The sequence below is a fragment of the Eurosta solidaginis genome, chromosome 2, assembly GCF_040869045.1.
Source record: "Eurosta solidaginis isolate ZX-2024a chromosome 2, ASM4086904v1, whole genome shotgun sequence".
In the NCBI taxonomy this organism is placed as follows: domain Eukaryota; kingdom Metazoa; phylum Arthropoda; class Insecta; order Diptera; family Tephritidae; genus Eurosta; species Eurosta solidaginis.
In genome coordinates this window covers 46,802,854-46,822,565 of record NC_090320.1, presented here as the reverse complement: position 1 = coordinate 46,822,565, position 19,712 = coordinate 46,802,854, and the positions used below count along the sequence as shown (strand labels likewise).

The window sequence follows — 19,712 nt, the reverse complement described above, 5'->3', positions numbered from 1 at the left end:
ACAATACTTACCGCGCTACCGCCGGTGTGTGGTGGTAGCTATCTCGGTTACCACACCGAAGGTTAAAGACCTTGGAACATTAAAAAAGCAACATTAAAATCTTTAGAAAAAGTTTTTTCAACTGGAAAAGATATTTCTAAGTAAGGTCGTTCCTCGGCAGTTGGTTGGCAAATAATCTGAGTGTATTTCTGCCAGCTTCTCACCAAAAATTCATCGCGTTGCAGATGCCTTTTCTTTGAGAAGCAGATGTGTAATTGGTGGACAATGCACAACGCCCGGTATGAGGGATGAACGGTGAAAGAGTTGGCGTATTCCCCAGACCTGCCTCTAGAATTAGTGAACAGCAGTTCAAGTGACTAGTTGATTGCAACAGGTGCCCAAAGGGCCGGTGGGACTGGAGCACGGTAGTTTGGCAGCTATGTTGTAACTACGGTTAGGGTCGGTGAATCGGCGCACCATGTTTAATAATCCGTGAATCGGTAACCGATAAGTCGATGTTCCAAAGGCCCAGCGGAGCGATGCCAAATAACCGCGGGATTCTTTAATGGTGAGCCGATGGAGAACAATCAGTGCGTTGGTGATTTAGTAGCCAAGTAACCGGTGGAACGGTAAATATCGCGTCTACATCCAAACGGATAAGGGATCGATACCAAGTGCCTGGTGGCTTGGTGAATGGTCAGCTAAACGGCGGATCTCTGAAAAGGTAGGTTATGAAGAGAAGCCCTAATTTAGTACACGACCTGGCCCCGTTGGAACGCTGGTGAGAACCATAGAATGCAATCATACCGAGTTTTCTGGCATACCAATTAAAGATGATAACTCAAGACAAGAATAGAATAATTGAGAGTAAAGAGTCTATGTAGGATACGGGGAAGTGATAAACTATTTTAGAAGCGCGCTCGCAGTAGGCGATTGTCTCGCGAATAAAATGCCTCCCGTTTGTGTCTGACGCTTTCATTCTTACAGTGGAGGCATGTATAGAGGAATAAGCCCCAACCTGTTTCCGGTACCTTTTACCGTTGCCAGCAAATTTCTACCAAAAATGGTAAACATGCCTACTATATGCCGACCATACCGGATTGTTACAAAGAATACTGCTGCAACTCCACATATCATTTTGAATTCGACCCTGCAAATTGAGATATCCAATCCCTGATCAAATTTCAACTTCGACTCTTTCCTTCCAATAACATTGAACAAAACTCGTCTGTGCCTTATGGATGTCTGGTCGTTCTGGATATCCAACACCCATTGCCTAAGGGTACTCTAAGCTAGCGTTTTTTCTTGCAAAGACATCGGTCGGTTACATATTTATTTTCACCTTGAGAGCATCTGAAAGGCACGGTCTAATTGGCCTCCGGATCGTACTATATTCAGAGCCCTATAATTCCGTTTGACTTTACGCTCTGTATTTCGCCTCGAATTAACCTAAGTAGTGAACTCCTGGTACTTTGTATTAGTATAAAGCCTTAACTCTTTAACTCTTGACTGTTGAGAGAAGGTCAGATAAAACTATGGACTGTCATATGAGTTATAAAGAACACTTTTTCTATGCTTGACAGGATCACGCTAAGTCCACCGGTATATACCCACCCATTTAGCTTTATCAGTAATCCCTGCCTGGCCCTTGCAGCCACAGCAATGGTGTTATAACAACGGCCTGCGGAGTACCGCTCCTAACTCAGCCTCACTAGCTACCAGCTTAGAGCTTTTTACTCCATGAAAATAACGCTTGGCTTGATTAAATTATTATCAAATCGTATTTAACGGGAAAATTCATTATTCATAAAACTTCTGCGGTTAAGCACATAGACTTACGACATCATGATACTTCAGTGCAGCCAATGATTTTTATGGATCATAAAAATTGATGGCTACCAATAAATACAGCTCAAAGCGCTGAACTAAATAATGCATTGAACTGTGAACAGGATATTAAAGAGTTTTGCAAACAGCTGACACAGATTTCAAAGAAAATCCATAACAAACGATCAGACGCGGCGAAAGCCTAACAAATTACTAAAGAGTAAAATAAAAAAAAGCAATAAATTCACACGCAAAGTGAGGTCAAGCTGTCGTGAAATACGCACAACTCAATCACATTGGAGGTAATAAGCTTAAAGCGCGAATGTTAAATAAGCTTTTAAGATCAGTGAGTATCGCGTTATGAACATTTATGAAGATCGGCTTTAGCTTTAATGCACTTATGTATGTGTGAAGTGTTATTGGTTTCTAAATCTCTCGCTGACCAATATGCAGACCTAAAACTGACCACACAAATGACTAATCATATGAAAATTGATCTTCATGATCATTGATCGTGCGCCTGTGCGCTGCTTTATACCACATTCTTGAGCTTACTTGTGGTCCCGGCGAACTCATTTCATTCAATTACCTATATTAAGCAATTTTTTTGGGAAATAAAGCTGACTCATACCGCACATAACGTTTGAGTATGATTTCCAACGATCGCCAGCTGATCGGTCATACTTGCTTAGTAAGCAGAAGTAAGTATGTATGTATAATAAAAAAAAATCAAAATTATTCATGATCACATCACGTCACAGTGACAATATCGCTAAAAGGAAACAAAAATCATATTTCAATGTGATCATGAAAAGTTCTACTTAATGGAGTAGAAAATGCGATAAACATTTTTTGAGCGTGAGACAAAACCTTTTAGTGCGATTAATCGTATATCTACATTTTTCTTTTACACAATGCCACATTATCTTATATCTATGTATGTATGTATGATGTATGAGTTGTCTGTTCGTCTGATCATGCTGACATTTAGTGGTTGCCTTTGGGTTAACAGCGCAGTCAAAGCAAATATGTATTGTTATTGTTTTAATGCTTGTCGACAGGTAGATATGTTTGTAGTAAAAGAAAAATATGTAGGTGGCTGCTATGTTTCTGGTACAAGGTAAATGCGGTTGGCAGGCTCACAGAAGGCAGGAGCCAAATAGACGATTGATTTCAGTAGGGAGCGTGCAATCTGTAGACAATGTGTGAGAGCGTTCATTCTTAATTTCAGCAGCCAAGCATTTGCTGTAACCACAGATAAGCATACGTGTTTCTATGAAAATATATAACTTTATATTAGGGTGTGCCACTTTGGCGACATATTTCTAATTAGTGTCACTATTTTTTATTTGTGAAGCACCATTACCACCGTACTTTGAGATGAGTAGTCAATTTACAGTTGAAGTCCTCCCTCGACTAACAAAAATCGCGCTTCATAAATTCTCTGATGATAACGGGCCTGATATATGCATTCCTCAGCATTATAGATGATAAAGCTGCAAGAGACAGTGAACTGGGCGTTGATTGGTAGGTTGCATAAACTTTTCCCTGCAACCAATTACTATTATTTGTAGTAGGCTAATAGGTGTGCCGAACCATTTGGTGCGGTCAATGATCCTGCTGATGGTCTTTTACGTACTATTTAGCAAATTTCTGATGTTCCGACATCATGAAACTGTCCATAGTTTAAAACCGAGTGTGTGCTAGAGCTGGGAATGCACTCAGGTAGTGTGTGCCTGCTTCTATGCTGCCCTTCTCGCCGCATCTTCTGCAAATGCTGTTAAATGGGTTCCCCATATTTTGCAGGCCAAGCGGAAAGTGTCTTTTGATTGTGGCAGTGATTATAAATATTTACTTTCTTCACCTGTTAACAGTTCCTATATACTCATACTATCGTAGTAGGCAAATTTTGCTTGGTGATGTTGCAGGTGTCCGAGGAGCACCAGCTGGAGACCGCTATCTCCTGCAAACTGTCATGTATGGACTTTTGACAGCAGTGTACCTTCCTTTGCAAGTTCGGTTGATTTCTCACTTACTCGCAATGTTCCTGTGACCAGAAACCCAAATAAGCGGTGTATTTGGGAAGTTAGCTGCGGCTTTAACCGACTTCTTGCAGCTACTTACGGTCTTTGACCAAGTAAAGGATGAGCTCATTATCACTGCTCGGCTAAGTGAGCAAACGCATATTTCGTGCCTTTTCACCGAGTCCTCCGACAGGCGCATACATGTCCTCTATATATCCAAACTTCCGCTTTGAAGACACTAGCAATGTTGGGTAGACGTACTGACAGCGACACAGAAGACACCCGTTTTCACACTGCAATCTATTTTGGAGCGTTTGGTAAAGTGAAATTACGTTCTTGTTTTGCACCCAGTCCATTCTTGAAGGGAACCTAACCTTATGACACATGGTTAAGTTAGTGATATCATGCGATAATCTGATAATCTGATCAGCAAGCCCTCTGAGGATACTACTGTGACCATACTGCCTAGAATTTCAATAGTCAGACTGACGTAGTCTTACTGCCGAATAAGTTGCAATTTCACATATGTGAAGGTTTAGAAGTAGCCGGTTTAGGAGCGCAATTACTTCGTCAATTGGACACCACCTTTGCGCACTTGCTACCCCTCCGAAGGTTGCTCGCTGTACTCTTTTGTCTTTTTAATATTGTACTGTTTGTCCATTGCCACGGCCATATAGAACCACATCACGAGTTTTTGGCCTCAAATAGACCTCGAAATTTTTTAGCGAAAAAAAGTTCAATGCGAATGCTGGTAAGGCAATGGCATGCGAATAAGGGAAGATGCTCCTAATCGTCATCGTCGCTCGGTTTGGGCTTACACTAACAATAACAATACATAACTTTCTCTCGCCCCATTCTACTATCTCTGTGCATATATCTCCTCACTCTTGGCAACTTCAAATCATTTTCACTATAACTTTCCCTTCCGGACTCTCAATTTCTTTTCCTTTTTCCCTTCTCTAGACTTTACGCCCTTTATTTTCATTTTAATTTTTTTCTCTCCACCCAATTGCCAAAATGGTGCCCGCCGTTGTGTGCTGGTAGCGTGCTCCGCCTACCACATCGAAGATCCTGGGTTAAGCACTGGGAAAAGCAACGTCAAAATTTTAGAAACAAGTTTTTTCAACTAGAAGAAAGTTTTTCTAAACGTAGTCGCCTCTCGGCTGTCATTTGACATATACTCCGAGTGTATATCTGGCATCATCAGTAAAAACTTATCTGCCTGGCAGATGCCTTTCGGAGTCGGTGGAAAACATGTAGCGTCCCGCCAATTTGTCGACAAAATTAAAAGGGCCACGACGCAAATTGGAAGAGCAGCTCAGCTTAAAGTCACTCCGGAGGTTATCACGTCCTCTATTTATTTATTTTATTTTTAATTGCTAGGAATGAATTCTATCTGCTCCTTACAAAAGCTTTATCTTATCGCGCTCCACATTCATTTTTCATACCTCCTTCCTGTTTCTGTCCTTTTCGATCTTATTATAATATTTAGCTTTCCTATATCGTTTTCTGTGCCTGCCTCACATATCGCTAAAAATGTACCCACCCCAATATACACATGCCTTACAGCGCCGGTCATTGAGGGATATCTTCTATAGATGCGTGTGTTCTTCATAAATTTCTGTATAAATTCATTGCCATGATGATTCATCACGTCCATGCATATCAATAACACTACCACCGCCGCTGGGCCTCCGCTTGGCAGGCAATCTACAGGTATACAACAATTGTGCATCCTCACCTCTACTAACGTTTTTTGTTCAGTCATGGCGTTGGTGGTGCCGGTGGTGGCGCAGCTCAAGCGAACAATTGTATGTACGACGTCCATGTCAGAAAAATGCCACAAGTTATTCGGCATAAATAAAATTAATTTATATGAAAAAGTGCAATGAGGTGCTCACACACTTTGCATTTAAATATCTAAATATATGTAGGTTTAAGTAAATATGTATGTAGACACAAAAAAGAAGTATTAAAATGGCATAAGCAAAAAAATGTGCCAGAGTTCACGGGAAATTGCTAAAGGTTTCGAAGCGGAACAAATTTTTCATTCTGTCTTACACACCTTTAATAAATTTATATGTACATACTTATCCACCTATATATATGGGGTATTCCATCCCATTTCGACCAATTTTAAACCCGACCCCTTTAGAATTGGCTGAAAGTTGTTCTTCTTTTTCTAGCTTACGAAAGACGTTTTTCAGAATTTTTTCAAATTGTTTCATCCAACTGAAAAAAAAAGTTATGAATTTAAAAAAAAACACCGTTTTTGTTTACAAAAAGATTCGCAGATTCGCTAGGGGCGCACGGGATGAGATATTTAGAAAAATCTTACGAAACGGAGGGAATTTTGGGATTGATTTTTATGTAAGTTCTCATTGAGCTACAACTGTAAAACTTCACAGATAGGATAAGTCGCCGAGAAAATTTAAGAAAAGGGGAAAACCTCCGTTAGGTGGCGCACGGATCGAAATATTTAGATAAGCATTTGAAAATTTGGTGTTGCGAGATCGATTTTAAAGTAACTTCTCATTGAGCTACAAACATGAAACCTCAGAGACAAGTTAAGACACCGTGACAAAGGGACAAAAGGAGAAAAAATTCCGTTAGGTGGCGCACGGATCGAAAGATAAAATTAGATAATTTGGTAATTTGAAACCTTGTTTTAAGTAACTTCTCGATGAGCTAGAGGCTAAAAATTTAGAACTTAATTCAGAGGTCGATGACAGCCGATGACACAATACAAAAAGTTTCGCTAGGGGCGCACGGACTGAGATATTTACAAAAATCAAACGGGACGGAGGGAATTTTGGGATTGATTTTTATATAAGTTTTCATTGAGCTACAAGCGTAAAACTTAACAGATAGGTTAAGACACCGAGAAAATGTAAGAAAAGAAGAAAACAAAAATTTAATAAAAACATGTTACGCACTTCCTTTATATAAATGGACAAAAATTAGCGAAAATGTCTTCTTATATAAAGACATATTTTTGCTAAACTTTGATTTTTATATTTTGACATAGAAATTGCAAAAATATTTATGAGAAGTAAAAATATAAATGTGGAGCGCAATTGATTGACTAATAATATCTCCTTTCCTCCCAACTTTCCACTCAAATTAATGTGCGCTCCAAATTTATATTGTTACTTCTAATAAATATTTTTGCAAATTTAAAAATAAAATTTTAGCAAGAATATGTCTTTATATAAGGAGAAATTTTTCGCTGATTTTTGGCCATTTATATAAAGGAAGTGCTTAAATTTTTTTTAACAATGGTTTGCTTTTTGTTTTTATACTCAGCTGAGCAGAGCTCACAGAGTATATTAACTTTGTTCGCATAACGGTAATCCGTAACGGCGTAAACTAATCGAGATAGATAAAGACTTCTATATATCAAAATAATCTGGGTGAAAAAAGAAATTCATTTAGCCATGTCCGTCTGTCCGTCCGTCTGTAAATACGATAACTTGAGTAAATTGTGAGGTATCTTGATGAAATTTGGTATGTAGGTTCCTGGGCGCTCATCTCAGATCGCTGTTTAAAATGAACGAAATCGGACTACAACCATGCCCACTTTTTCGATATCGAAAATTTCGAAAAACCGAAAAAGCGCGATAATTCATTACCAAAGACGGATAAAGCGATTAAATTTGGTAGGTGCGTTGACCTTATGACGCAAAATAGAAAATTAGAAAAATTTTGGACAATGGGCGGAGCACCGCCCATTTTTAAAAGAAGGTAATTTAAAAGTTTTGGAAGCTGTAATTTGGCAGTCGTTGAAGATATCATGATGAAATTTGGTGGGCACGTTACTCCTATTACTGTATGTCTGCTAAATAAAAATTAGCGAAATCGGATGACGAACACGCCCACTTAAAAAATTTTTTTTTTTAAATCAAATTTTAACAAAAAATTTAATATCTTTACAGTATAAAAGTAAATTATGTCAACATTCGACTCCAGTAATGATATGGTGCAACAAAATACAAAGATAAAAGAAAATTTCAAAATGGGCGTAACTCCGCCCTTTTTCATTTAATTTGTCTAGAATACTTTTAATGCCATAAGTCGAACAAAAATTTACCAATCCTTATGAAATTTGGTAGGGACATAGATTCTATGACGATAACTGTTTTCTGTGAAAATTGGCGAAATCGGTTGAAGCCACGCCCAGTTTTTATACACAGTCGACCGTCTGTCCTTCAGCTCGGCCGTTAACACGATAACTTGCGCAAAAAACGATATATCTTAACTAAACTTAGTTCACGTACTTATCTGAAGTCACTTTATCTTGGTATAAAATATGGCCGAAATCCGATTATGACCACGCCCACTTTTCCGATATCGAAAATTACGAAAAATGAAAAAAATGCCATAATTCTGTACCAAATATGAAACAAGAGATGAAACATGGTAATTGTATTGTTTTATTGACGCAAAATATAACTTTAGAAAAAACTTTGTAAAATGGGTGTGACACCTACCATATTAAGTAGAAGAAAATGAAGAAGTTCTGCAGGGCGAAATCAAAAGCCCTTGGAATCTTGGCAGGAATGCTGTTCGTTGTATTATATATATAAATAAATTAGCGGTACCCGACAGATGATGTTATGGGCCACTCTGGTCCACATTTTGGTCGATATCTCGAAAACGCCTTCACATATACAACTAAGGGCTACTCCCTTTTAAAACCCTCATTAATACTTTTAATTTGATACCCATATCGTACAAACACATTCTAGAGTCACCCCTGGTCCACCCTTATTGCGATATCTCGAAAAGGCGTCCACCTATAGAACTAAGGCCCATTACGTTTTAAATAATCATTAACACCTTTCATTTGATACACATATCATACAAACATATTCCACGGTTACCCTAGGTTCATTTTGCTAAATGGTGATTTTCCCTTATTTTGTCTCCAAAGCTCTCAGCTGAGTATATAATGTTCGGTTACACCCGAACTTAGCCTTCCTTACTTGTTTTATTTTATTTTCATTACATTTTTGTTTTAATTTATAGTGTGTTTTAGGTGTAGATAAATACAGAACGAACATTTTCCTCTATTATTTAAATGCGAATAAACCAAAAAGTTGGAACTGTTCTACACAATTAAACTGTCAAGTTAGTAGTTACAATCAAATCTCGCCGCACGGGATGGCAGAGTGTTCGCTATAAGCTATGCGTGGCGAGAAGCTATTTCTAATTTTATATGTTCTGACAATTTTTACAATTTTCCATAGGAACTTATCTTCATAACTTTCTATCTTTATATTTTAGCAAAGCTTCTCGCTTCCACTCTGTCGCCAGCCTCATGCCAAAGAAAGCGGGATCGTGAAAAAAGATCAGTTATATTCTTTTTTATTTTTTCATAAAACAACTTCTGAATTTTTGGTTATTTTCTAGGTGCAATTTAAACTATATTTTGAAACTCCAAATCCTTACAAGGACGTGTACCGCCTAAAACTTAAATCCGCTTCTAGTTGCGACTACCCTAATGTAAACAAATACATACCTATTTTATAAATTATTAAAGAACCTAAATCAAAACTAAATATATGCCAAGAAATTTTAACGAAAAACTTATCATTCCATCTATCAGAAAGCCTAAGAGTGCAAAAAGGTGGCTACTGTATGCACTTGCGTAAGTTTTGCGCATATTCTTGTTTAGCATCAAACATAAAGATCGAGAGGTCAAAATAGTTTCTACAAACATTTTCTAATATTTTTTACTTCTGAACTACAAGTTTGCTCAGTAAGATTGATCTATACGATGTTTTCCTTTACAAAAGTATTGAAGAGTTACCAATGCTGCGAAAAGTTAGGTGATGATCAGAAGAATTTGGTGTCAGTCTTCGTTCATACACTTAGAACATATAACAACGCCGAAACAGGTTTGTCTCTAAACCAAATTTGACAAGGGAAGACGGAAAATCATTCCAATAAACATCAATCCATCACTCTATCGAAAAAGCAACAACAAATCAGTGTACTACTCGAACTAAACCTCTGACTGCCATAGAATCGGGTCAGGTCTTGCGGTAGAATTGTTCTGGAACGGGTCATACTACCCAAGTCGGTGACTTGTCTCTACGACGAAACGTCTGTAAACCAGAATAGATCTTCGCCATGGTACAAAGCCCAAAGGGAGAGTGCTATTTATTAGCACAGTTCACTTTTTTCAACTTTGGCTCTTTGTTCTTAGTCTTAGTTAAACCCGCACCGGAATCCGCTGTTTCGTCAGTCCACCAATGTAGTGGTGCCTTGTAATGTTTCTCTCGGGACTTCGGGTTTTGCGCTTCTTCATAGTGGTTAAGTTATTGAAGTTCTAGGCGCACCGTGTTTATATGCTTGGTGTGCCTTATTACATAAGTGAACGTCGAAAAAAGTGGTTTCGAATTTGTGTACTTTGCCCCACAGTGTAATCGACCGGTGGGTGTTGGTATCGTTCTCCAAATGGTGCTACGCCACCTAGCAAAACGTTCCTTCGCGTAGCTACGTTACTGGAATCGACTGAAACCTCACGAGATCTTAAGTGTGGCAGCTACCAGACTAATCGATCGGCAGAGCGAACGAGGAAATATCAATAAGACTACGTGACACATAAGAGGGATTCTCCAGTGCATTTCATTGAGAGCCTTACACATACTCTCGTGTATAGTGCAAACTAAGCAAGACGTCAATGCCTGATGACCTTTAATGACAAATATGCATTACAAACAAGCCATTTTTAATCTCAAAAAAGAAGAGCGTCCTCTTGTGACGAGATGCATTATGAACGCCGAGGCGCATTTTTACTTAAGTGGTTACGAAAAGTAGCGAATGTGTAGTAACGAACGCTACTGTACCAATATAAATAGATAATTCCGGCAAAACTTGGATGAGTAGGGCTTGGTGAACTTGCTAACATTGGTTTAAATATGGCGATACCATCGCACGCAGAGCACAGGTCACAATGGGTGTTGTCAAGGAAGTTTTTCTTGGCAGCGTTAATCTAGCATTTTGGGCCTTCTGCTTTGGCCAAAACAAATTAGCAGGATAATAATCCCAGACATCATTCTTTGGGGTTACTTTAAGTCGCAGATTTATGCAGACAAGCCACAGACTATCACTGTATTTAAGAAGAATTTAGATTAATACAATTTGACATTAGCTGGGGCATTTATGCAAACTTTATTAGATAGGCCGTTCTTCAACCGAATTCTGAGACATGGCGTCATTGAAACAAATTCCGATAAAGGTTTCTGGAAAATAATCTCAGATAGGGTGGTTTCGCAGCCGAGATAGGGTGATATTCTACTCAGCCTTCGAAATATTGAGGAATGTCAGAAATTTATTCAAAGGCCCACACAAAGATTCCAATCTTAAAAAAAAAAAGTTAAGCAAAATATTTATTCAGAAATAAAATTGTATAATTCAATAAATAATATTTTTTCGTTTTAATAGAAAATATTAACTAAACATGATATTTTAGTCAGATCTTTAGTTGAATGATTGAAACCTCTATCTAAACTAACAAAATAACAACCAAAGCTTCTTTTGAATAAAATAAATTACGCTTTGAAAAGTCGAAACGTGTTTAAGCGTAAAGTTTATCATTTAGAAAAATCGAAACTGTTTTATACCACTTTCACGCAGAAACTTAATGGAGTCACAATTTAGTTTAATGAAATAATTAATTTTTCCTTTTCACACAGGGCCTCTTGCTACATTGACGAACATCTGTCAGCAGCCCCAAAAAAAATAGTTATAATGAATAGCAACCAAGAGGAAATTGTGTAAAAAACATGGCTAATTATTTGATTAAGGCTCTGTGTGAAATTAGGATAATACCAGATTAATTAAATAATAAAAATTTAGATTGATCGGCATACGGTGTAAAATTTCCAAAGTATGCCACCCAAAATTGTTTATAGCTCTAATATCGATGAAACTTTGTAGAATTATTGTACGACTAAGCCTCAGCTTATATGCTAAAAAGTAAGACTTAATAACAACGGGTTGCCCAGATAAGGGTGTTTTGAAAATTTTATATTGCTCTCATACGTTTTCCGTACCACTTTTGCATCTTTTTCAATGTATCATGGTCAAAAAATATTTTTTTCATCGAATATTTATAAAATGAAACGGAAGCTTATTATTTTACCTTTACAATGAAATATATATACATTAGAGCGGGTCAAATTGTATGGATGGATTTTTTCCCATCAGGAGTATAGCAAAAACGTAATCTACTGATGATTCTAAGAAAAATTGCTGAAGACACCATAACTCTAAGTCCGATTTCGAGTCCCCCACTTTTGAAAAATAGATATTTTCCATATGAATGTAGGGTTTGGCCAAAAAATCTTCATAGCTTTTGATATAATTATAGGAAAAATATCATATTGGGCTTACTGTGAAGGTATTTTACGCACATTTGTATCTGTATTAATATCTATAGTGTTTTTGAATTTTAGTAGAGATATCAGGCTTAAATAATGAGAAATTAGCCTAAAATTATCTTATGGAATTTTTTTTTCTTTACAGCTTTTTGTATTTAAATTTAAAATGTATGAACCAAATCCTTCTACATCATCTGAGTTCACTTTATCACATATACTTGAAAACGATATTATTGCATTTGGTTTACCAAGTGAATTAAATAATGTGAATTTACCGTCTGGTCGTGACATTTTAAGATTTTATTTTTTTTTAAGTGATCATGCTAAAATTCAAAGTAAAATGTTTTCGCATACAAAATTTAACTCCTCATGTAATTGATAAATTGGTTGAATTTTGAAATAAATTGAATATTCAACTAATTGATAGACGTAGTATTCTAAGAAAGCTAAATGTTTTAATTGAAAAATATCACGAAAGCATTAAACACAGAAAAAAGTTCAGGAATTCACAGCATTCATACAATCAACAAATGAATTATTTTACATTGGAAAATGAAAATGCAAGTTAAAAACAACATAATGCTCATGTGGTTTAATACCAAACCATTTAAAAGAATTTATGATGGACCAACATATTGATAGAAGATTCACAATACCAGAATATATGGATGTAAATATTTATATCAAATGACCAAAGCAATTTCAAATGGTGCTGTTTCAGTTAATTTAGCTAACATAAAACCAGGACCAGTTGTACATTCTCGATGGCTAACCAAAGCAAGCAGGGTATTACCTCTATATACAATAACTAATACACCATCGGAAAATTTGAAAATTCTAGCAGTTTATATTATTAGAAGTTATGTGCCAATGCATTTCAATGTAAAATACTATAATTCTGTTGTATACGGCAGTGTACTTTTATCAAATTCATTCGTTGGACACGATACGTACCACGTAATTTACTTAATATTGTAGATGGTGTAATTCAAAATAATTCATAATACGCTCATACAGAAAACATTTTATTAACAATCTTATTTGATAGAGCTATCAAAAAATGTTATACTATCGAGAAAAAATACTTGATCCAACTAAACTCAGAGTTTACAAAAAATATAATATCAATTTTAATGCTTTAGATTATACTGATATGATTGATCTGAATGACGATAAATTACAATCTAAACCAGCATTCACAAGAAATATTCCATACGATCACTTGGAACATTTCTTAGATTATGATGAGCCAACACTGGATGATCACAGGAGCAACAAGATATGTACAGTTGTTAACATCTGTTTCCAAACGTGTTATAGAAGAGAAACGAGAAGGTGTTATGGCTGTTACAGCAGAAAGTCGTGAAAAACAACCACGAATGGAGAGCAAAAAAGATTTAAAAAAATAATAACATAACATTACTTTTTGAAAATACGTTAAAATGGTCAATTCTAAGTAAAAAAAATAATTTTTTAAATAAATTACATTAAAATTATAAAAATTGTGTTTTTTTGCTTTTTACTTGAAAATATAGTTGTTTTTTTTTTTGAAATTTTTTTTCTACTAAAACGAATTCGAAAAAAGAAAAACTGTCTGAATGAAAGTTGTTCGAAATGCTCTGAACTTATTTAAGCTGTAAAGAAAAAAAATTTTCCATAAGAAATTTGTTAAAAATGATAATTTAGTAGTTAAAAGTTCATTTTAAGTTAATTTCTCATAATTTAAGCCTGTTATCTCTACTAAAATTCAAAAATACTATGGATATTAATACATATTCTGAAATATACGTAAAATACCATTAAAGTAAGCCCAGTATGATATATTTCCTATAATTATATCAGAAGTTATGAACAGTTTTTGGCCAAACCCCACATTCATATGGCAAAATTTCTATTTTGCAAAAGTGGGGGACTCGAAATCGGACTTAGAGTTATGGTGTCTTCAGCAATTTTTTTTTAGAATCATCATTAGATTACGCGTTTGCTATACACCTGATGGGAAAAAATCCATCCATACAATTTTACTCGCTCTAATATACATATGTAATTATGGGTTAGAAGCATCGGAAGTATGGTACGATTGGGAAATTTTACCCCTTATTCTGTTAATTAATTACTCGTCCATCCACAAATTGTATTTCGATTTGAATAAAATCTGTTGGCATTTTTTATGCTCCAAATATTAAAAAATTAGATTTTTTTACAACATTTTTTTCACCCTATTGCAATTGATAATTAGCAAAAAAAGAATTAAAGTTTCCATACATGTCTAAAGAAGATAATATTTTTTTGTATCCATCAAGTCAACGTCAACATTTCTTATCAAAAGGCAATTAAATTTTTTTTTTTTGGTTTCTGTAAATATGATGCTATACAATTTTATCTAGAAGCAGCACCCACACAAGTTAAACTTAATTATCAGTCAGCGTTAAGTGAACTTGATCATACACAAACTTTTAAAAGCTTTTATTTTTTGCACAACACAAACAGAAACACTGTTCGAATTATACAGAATTAGATAGTTGCACAGATTAAAAAAAAAAAACATCAGCAACCAACACCGAATAAATCACAAAAATCTCGACTGCTAAGCGATGTCAACACTTGAATTACGCGGTCTGACGCGCAAAACCGACAAACATCATCTTGAGTTAATAGCTAAACAAGCTTGACTGTTTATAAAAAAAAACGAGTAAAACATATAAAAGTAGGAAATAAACAATTGCACCGAGCAAACGAACTGCGCGCCGCGATGATTGGACGCGGAATGAATCGAGCCAAGCGTAGAGTACAACGTCCAAGCGGCTTAGCTGGTCTCCACTACAGCTGTTAGCTGTTGGGGGAAATAACGCTGTGACTCGTTTTGAAAAACAAAAAAAAAAAAAACAAAAATAACAAGTAAAGGTGTCTAAGTTCGGGTGTAACGGAAAATTATATACTCAGCGTGAGCTTCAATTGCACATTTCATTTCAGAAATGTCGCCCCATTTCCTCTTACTATAAAACTTGATAAGTGAAATATCATTGATACAAAACTATTTTTTGCTAGCTTATTATTCTAGTCTATGACCCTTTTAAACTTGTTTTATATCTAAGTTGCCGTGGTCTTTAACCGATCCCGTCCATTTATACTAGAAATATTTTCTACTATAGTGGAAATTTATGTACCCAATTTTATTACGATCTGTTAATTTTTCTTCGAGTTATGGCTCACGAAACATAGAAAATAGCTTAGTCATAAAAGGGGCGGTGCCACACCCATTTTCAAAAATTTTAATGTTTTCCAATTTAATGTTACGAGCCGGACCCGTTCGCATCTTGCGCAACCAATATAAACATCTCTTATCAAATATCAACAGAAATAAGCTGTTCTATCAATCGATTAAAACTTACAGCTTGTGCTGCCATCTAGCGTATGATAGCAACTGCCAGTAATGCAGTGCAAATATTCACAATAATGCCGTAGTAAAAATAGATTTCTTTGTGTGCTCACAATCGTTTATTTTTAACAAATTATTTTAACAAAATATAGCTAAACAAAAGCATACGACCAAAATTGCCCAAAGCTCGCTAATTGCCCGAAGATCCCTCCATCTTTACAACCAAAACTTTACTTATAGATTTGGATTCCAAATAGAGCGAAAAAGGGACCCGTACATAAAAACAGCAATTAGAAATAATATATATGATAATTCAATTTAAAAAGTAAAATTCTATTGATACAAAGCTCTTTTTTGCAAAGATATAGCTTATTTTATTCGTCCACGACCCTTTTAAAAATCTTTTATATAAAAGTGGGCCTGGTCTTTAACCGATTTTGTTAATTTCTCTTCAAAGCATTCCTTATAGTAAAGGCAACCTCTCTGCTGAATTTTGTTACGATAGCTTTAACGATTTTTGATTTATGATTAATAATATTTGTAAAATTGATTTAATCACAAGTGGGTGGTGCCACGCCCATTTAAACAAAAAATTTTTATCAAGAGTCTCAATACTAGTCCACACGTCAAATTTCAATATTCTAGGTGTATTATTTACTAAATAATCAGGTATTTTGTGTTTTCCGAAATGTTATATATATAAACAAGTGGGCGTGGTTATGATCCGACTTCGCTCATTTTCAATACCAATCTATTCAGGGTCCAGATAAGCTCGTGTACCAAATTTGGTGAAGATATCTCAATATTTACTCAAGTTATCATGCTAACGGACGGACGGACGGACGGACATGGCTCCATCAAATTTTTTTTCGATACTGATGATTTTGATATATGGAAGTCTATATCTATCTCGATTCCTATATACCTGTACAATCATCCGTTATCCAATCAAAGTTAATATACTCTGTGTGTAAAGCACGCTGAGTATAAAAAAAACCATAGCAGCAAATAAAGACGGCAACGCCCAGCTCTAAAGCGAGTTAAACGAAAACAGATTCAAATGTAGAAATGGTGCCGGCGTAAGTTTTTTTTTTGGTTTTTATGTGTTGGGTATAATAAATTGAACTTGTTTAACGTTTCTTGTTGTACAATGCTGTCCTAAGATATTGATCATGTTGCATGGATGGTAGTGGTTGAGTATGTGGTTAATGTACGAGTTGTTGTTATTTTCTTCACTCAGCTGTGCAGTGTTAGTGCTCCCCTTTTCTGAGCAATACAAGCAACTCTTGCAGCGAGCAATATTTGGGTTTGAGGCATGGCAAGTGCTGCTGCCTAAAGACGCTGATGTTGTGCCACAAAAAAAAAAAGAAGAAAAAAACCGCAGACCAAGACGGGTGACGTTCGTGCATTCAAACAGACACAGCATTCATCCAAAAAGGTATACAGTCTACGGGAAACCCACAACCGGATAGACGACTAGTGGTCAGCACCAGACAAAAATTTAAAACAGTCACTAAAATGTTAGGGGTAACGCCAACGTTATACTTGTGGGCTTGTTGTAGTGGTTGGCGCAAAAATTTCTGCAAAACGGGCAATTAAAGCGTTCCACTGATGTGTAGTAATTTGTGTGTGGGAAAAATGCGCTGGTTGCTACCAAAAGTGTTCGTTTCCTCCAAATATTAGTTGTAATGAGTCATTACAGGATATGATAGAAGTATTTTGTTATGTTATGTGTTGTTGTGTTGTGTTCTTCTATGTTCTGGGCGGAAGATTATGCTTATATTCCAAGATTACCATCGTCTCACCGAATAGATATGCGCTGACCATATGGATCTTAGGGTCAAACAAATTGATGAGCAATTAATACGGGACCGCATTCCTTTCCCTTCCCGTGATCGTTTCTATGAACTTATAGCAAACCAAAGACTGCAAATCTTATATGACCGTCAGCTTCGTCTTTTGAAGCGCAGCAATGCCTTTTTATAAGTTCTGGCACTTGATGTGGTGGATGCATGCTCCGCCTTCCACATCGAACGGCCTGGGTTCAAGTCCTAAGCAAAACACATCAAACATTTAGAAAAAGTTCTTATTAGTGGGGTCGGAGGTATTTCTGCCATGAACAACTTCTCAGTGAAAATTCATCTGCCTTGTTATGCCAATTTATAGGAAAAACTGAAAAAAAACATGACGCAAATTGGGAGAGAAGTTCGGGCTAAATCTTCTCGGTGATAAATCGCTGAAAGTATTTTTATTTATTTATTTTGAAGTCGGACGGCGGAAAAGTCAGTGCACATGCTGACAGGGACCATAAATTGATTGCACTGCCTTATATATACGTGTGCTGGTGCCGGAGAGAGGGAGGCGGGGGAAACTCACAGGGTCAGGGGTCTTAAAATATTCGCGCAGTAGGCATGCCTGACCTTAGAGACGCCTAAAATCACCACACCTAGAAGGTTCGACGTGGTCATAAAAAACAATATCCGGCAGAGGACCGTCATAACTATAAGGAGAAGATGGGGGCAGGGGCTTGTGCTCTGCAGTGTTTCAACTCATGTGAGCTACTTGCGCCGTTTGGCTCGAGCAACAGCCTTTTTTATTATGAAAGGAAATCGACACTGATGATGGGACAACGCCGAAACCGGTTTGTCGCGAAACCAAATTTGACAAGGGATGACGGAAAATCGTTCCAATGTACATCTATATCGAAATTTTTCGGAACTACTTCGAGATTAATTGGAAACCATTTCGGCATAGTTTTAAGATATATTTGGGACTTTTTTCTTAACATTTGTGGGTTGTTGTGAGACGAGATCGTTTTGAGATTCTTTTTGGAAACATTTCTGTCTTCAATTTTATACCATCCTTGGATAATTTTCGGTCTGTTTTTGGTATAATTTTGGCATGATTTTCAGACCACTTTCGTTTTAATGTAGACATCATTTGGGTACTATTTCGGAATTATTTAAGAACTATCCTATTATAAGTTAAGAAAATGGTTGGATAACATTTCAAAATCATTCCTAGAGTATTTTCGGGGTTATTTAGGTATGTTTTATGGTAAATTCGGAATTTTAATGGGATTGTATTCGGCATCAATGCTGTACCGTCTTTGCACAATTTCGGGAACATTTCGGAATTGTTTTCGGGATGAGCACAGAATAATTTCGGGATAGTTTAGATATTTTCGTCGCTAACATAATTTAGAAACAATTTCATGATCAATTCAATCTATTTCAATATCACTCCGAGGTTATTTCGAAATAAGTTCGGTACTATTTCCGAATCATTTAGGTCTATCTCTGTATCAATTCGGTACCATTTCAAAATCCTTCCTATAGTGTTTCCGGGACTATGTATGTATAATTTCAATGTAAATTCGGGATAATATTGAAATTGTATCAAATTGTCTGGATCAATCCTGTACCATCTAGGGATCATTTCGGAAGTGTTTTCGGGATAAGCACATAATAGTTTCGGGATTTTATTCGAAATATTCTTAGAATACTTGGGGTATAGTCAAGCATATTATGGATGTTGGGTAAAAGGTCTTCGCCACGTCCGAAGCCCTTGACACTTGATAGTTGAAACTTTGGTTTACAATGCTTTGTAGGGCGCAAAACATAGTTTTATAGCTCATCAGTGTCTTGAACCCAATTGTCTTCCTATGCACATCTTTATTGTACCCGGCAAAACAAAAAATTACGTAACTATCAAGTGCACAGCTGGAATATTCTTGAAACGTTCAGATTCATGCCCTACTTTCTAGCCGGACTATGAAATGCTCTACTTCATATTTCAGTTTTGAAACCTTAAAATTTTTAGGTCAACAGCTATTCCTTTGTTTATTTGTTTTCCTTTTGTTAATTTTATTATTTTGCTATCATAACATTTCGTTTTATAGTTCGCCTTTTGTTTGGGTTATCACGTTGTTACTATTTATGTAACTAATTTTTGCGTTTTATTTCATTGTTTTATCTGGCACTCAAAGTCTTCAATATTTTGTATGGCAACAGTTAGATTTATTATAGTGAAACGGTATTCAATTGTTTGAAAAATATTTTGCAAAATTAGTTGACAAAGTTCAATAGGTAATGTTATTGAACTGATTAATAC

General features: G+C 36.1%; 1 protein-coding gene across 14 annotated transcripts in view; it reads right to left on the bottom strand.

The window, feature by feature from the left end:
* Positions 1 to 19,712, bottom strand: part of LOC137239669 (uncharacterized) — a 148,892-nt gene that overhangs the window by 70,071 nt on the left and 59,109 nt on the right. For 4 of the 14 annotated variants that reach the window (XM_067765220.1, XM_067765222.1, XM_067765223.1 and 1 more), the window contains exon 1: positions 14,669 to 14,807. The exons of 9 other annotated variants lie outside the window; for them this stretch is intronic. The gene's annotated coding sequence lies outside the window, so the exon portion shown is untranslated. Of the gene's footprint in view, positions 1 to 14,668; positions 14,811 to 19,712 lie in introns of those variants that run through there. One more of the 14 variants, XM_067765221.1, reaches the window with a different exon arrangement.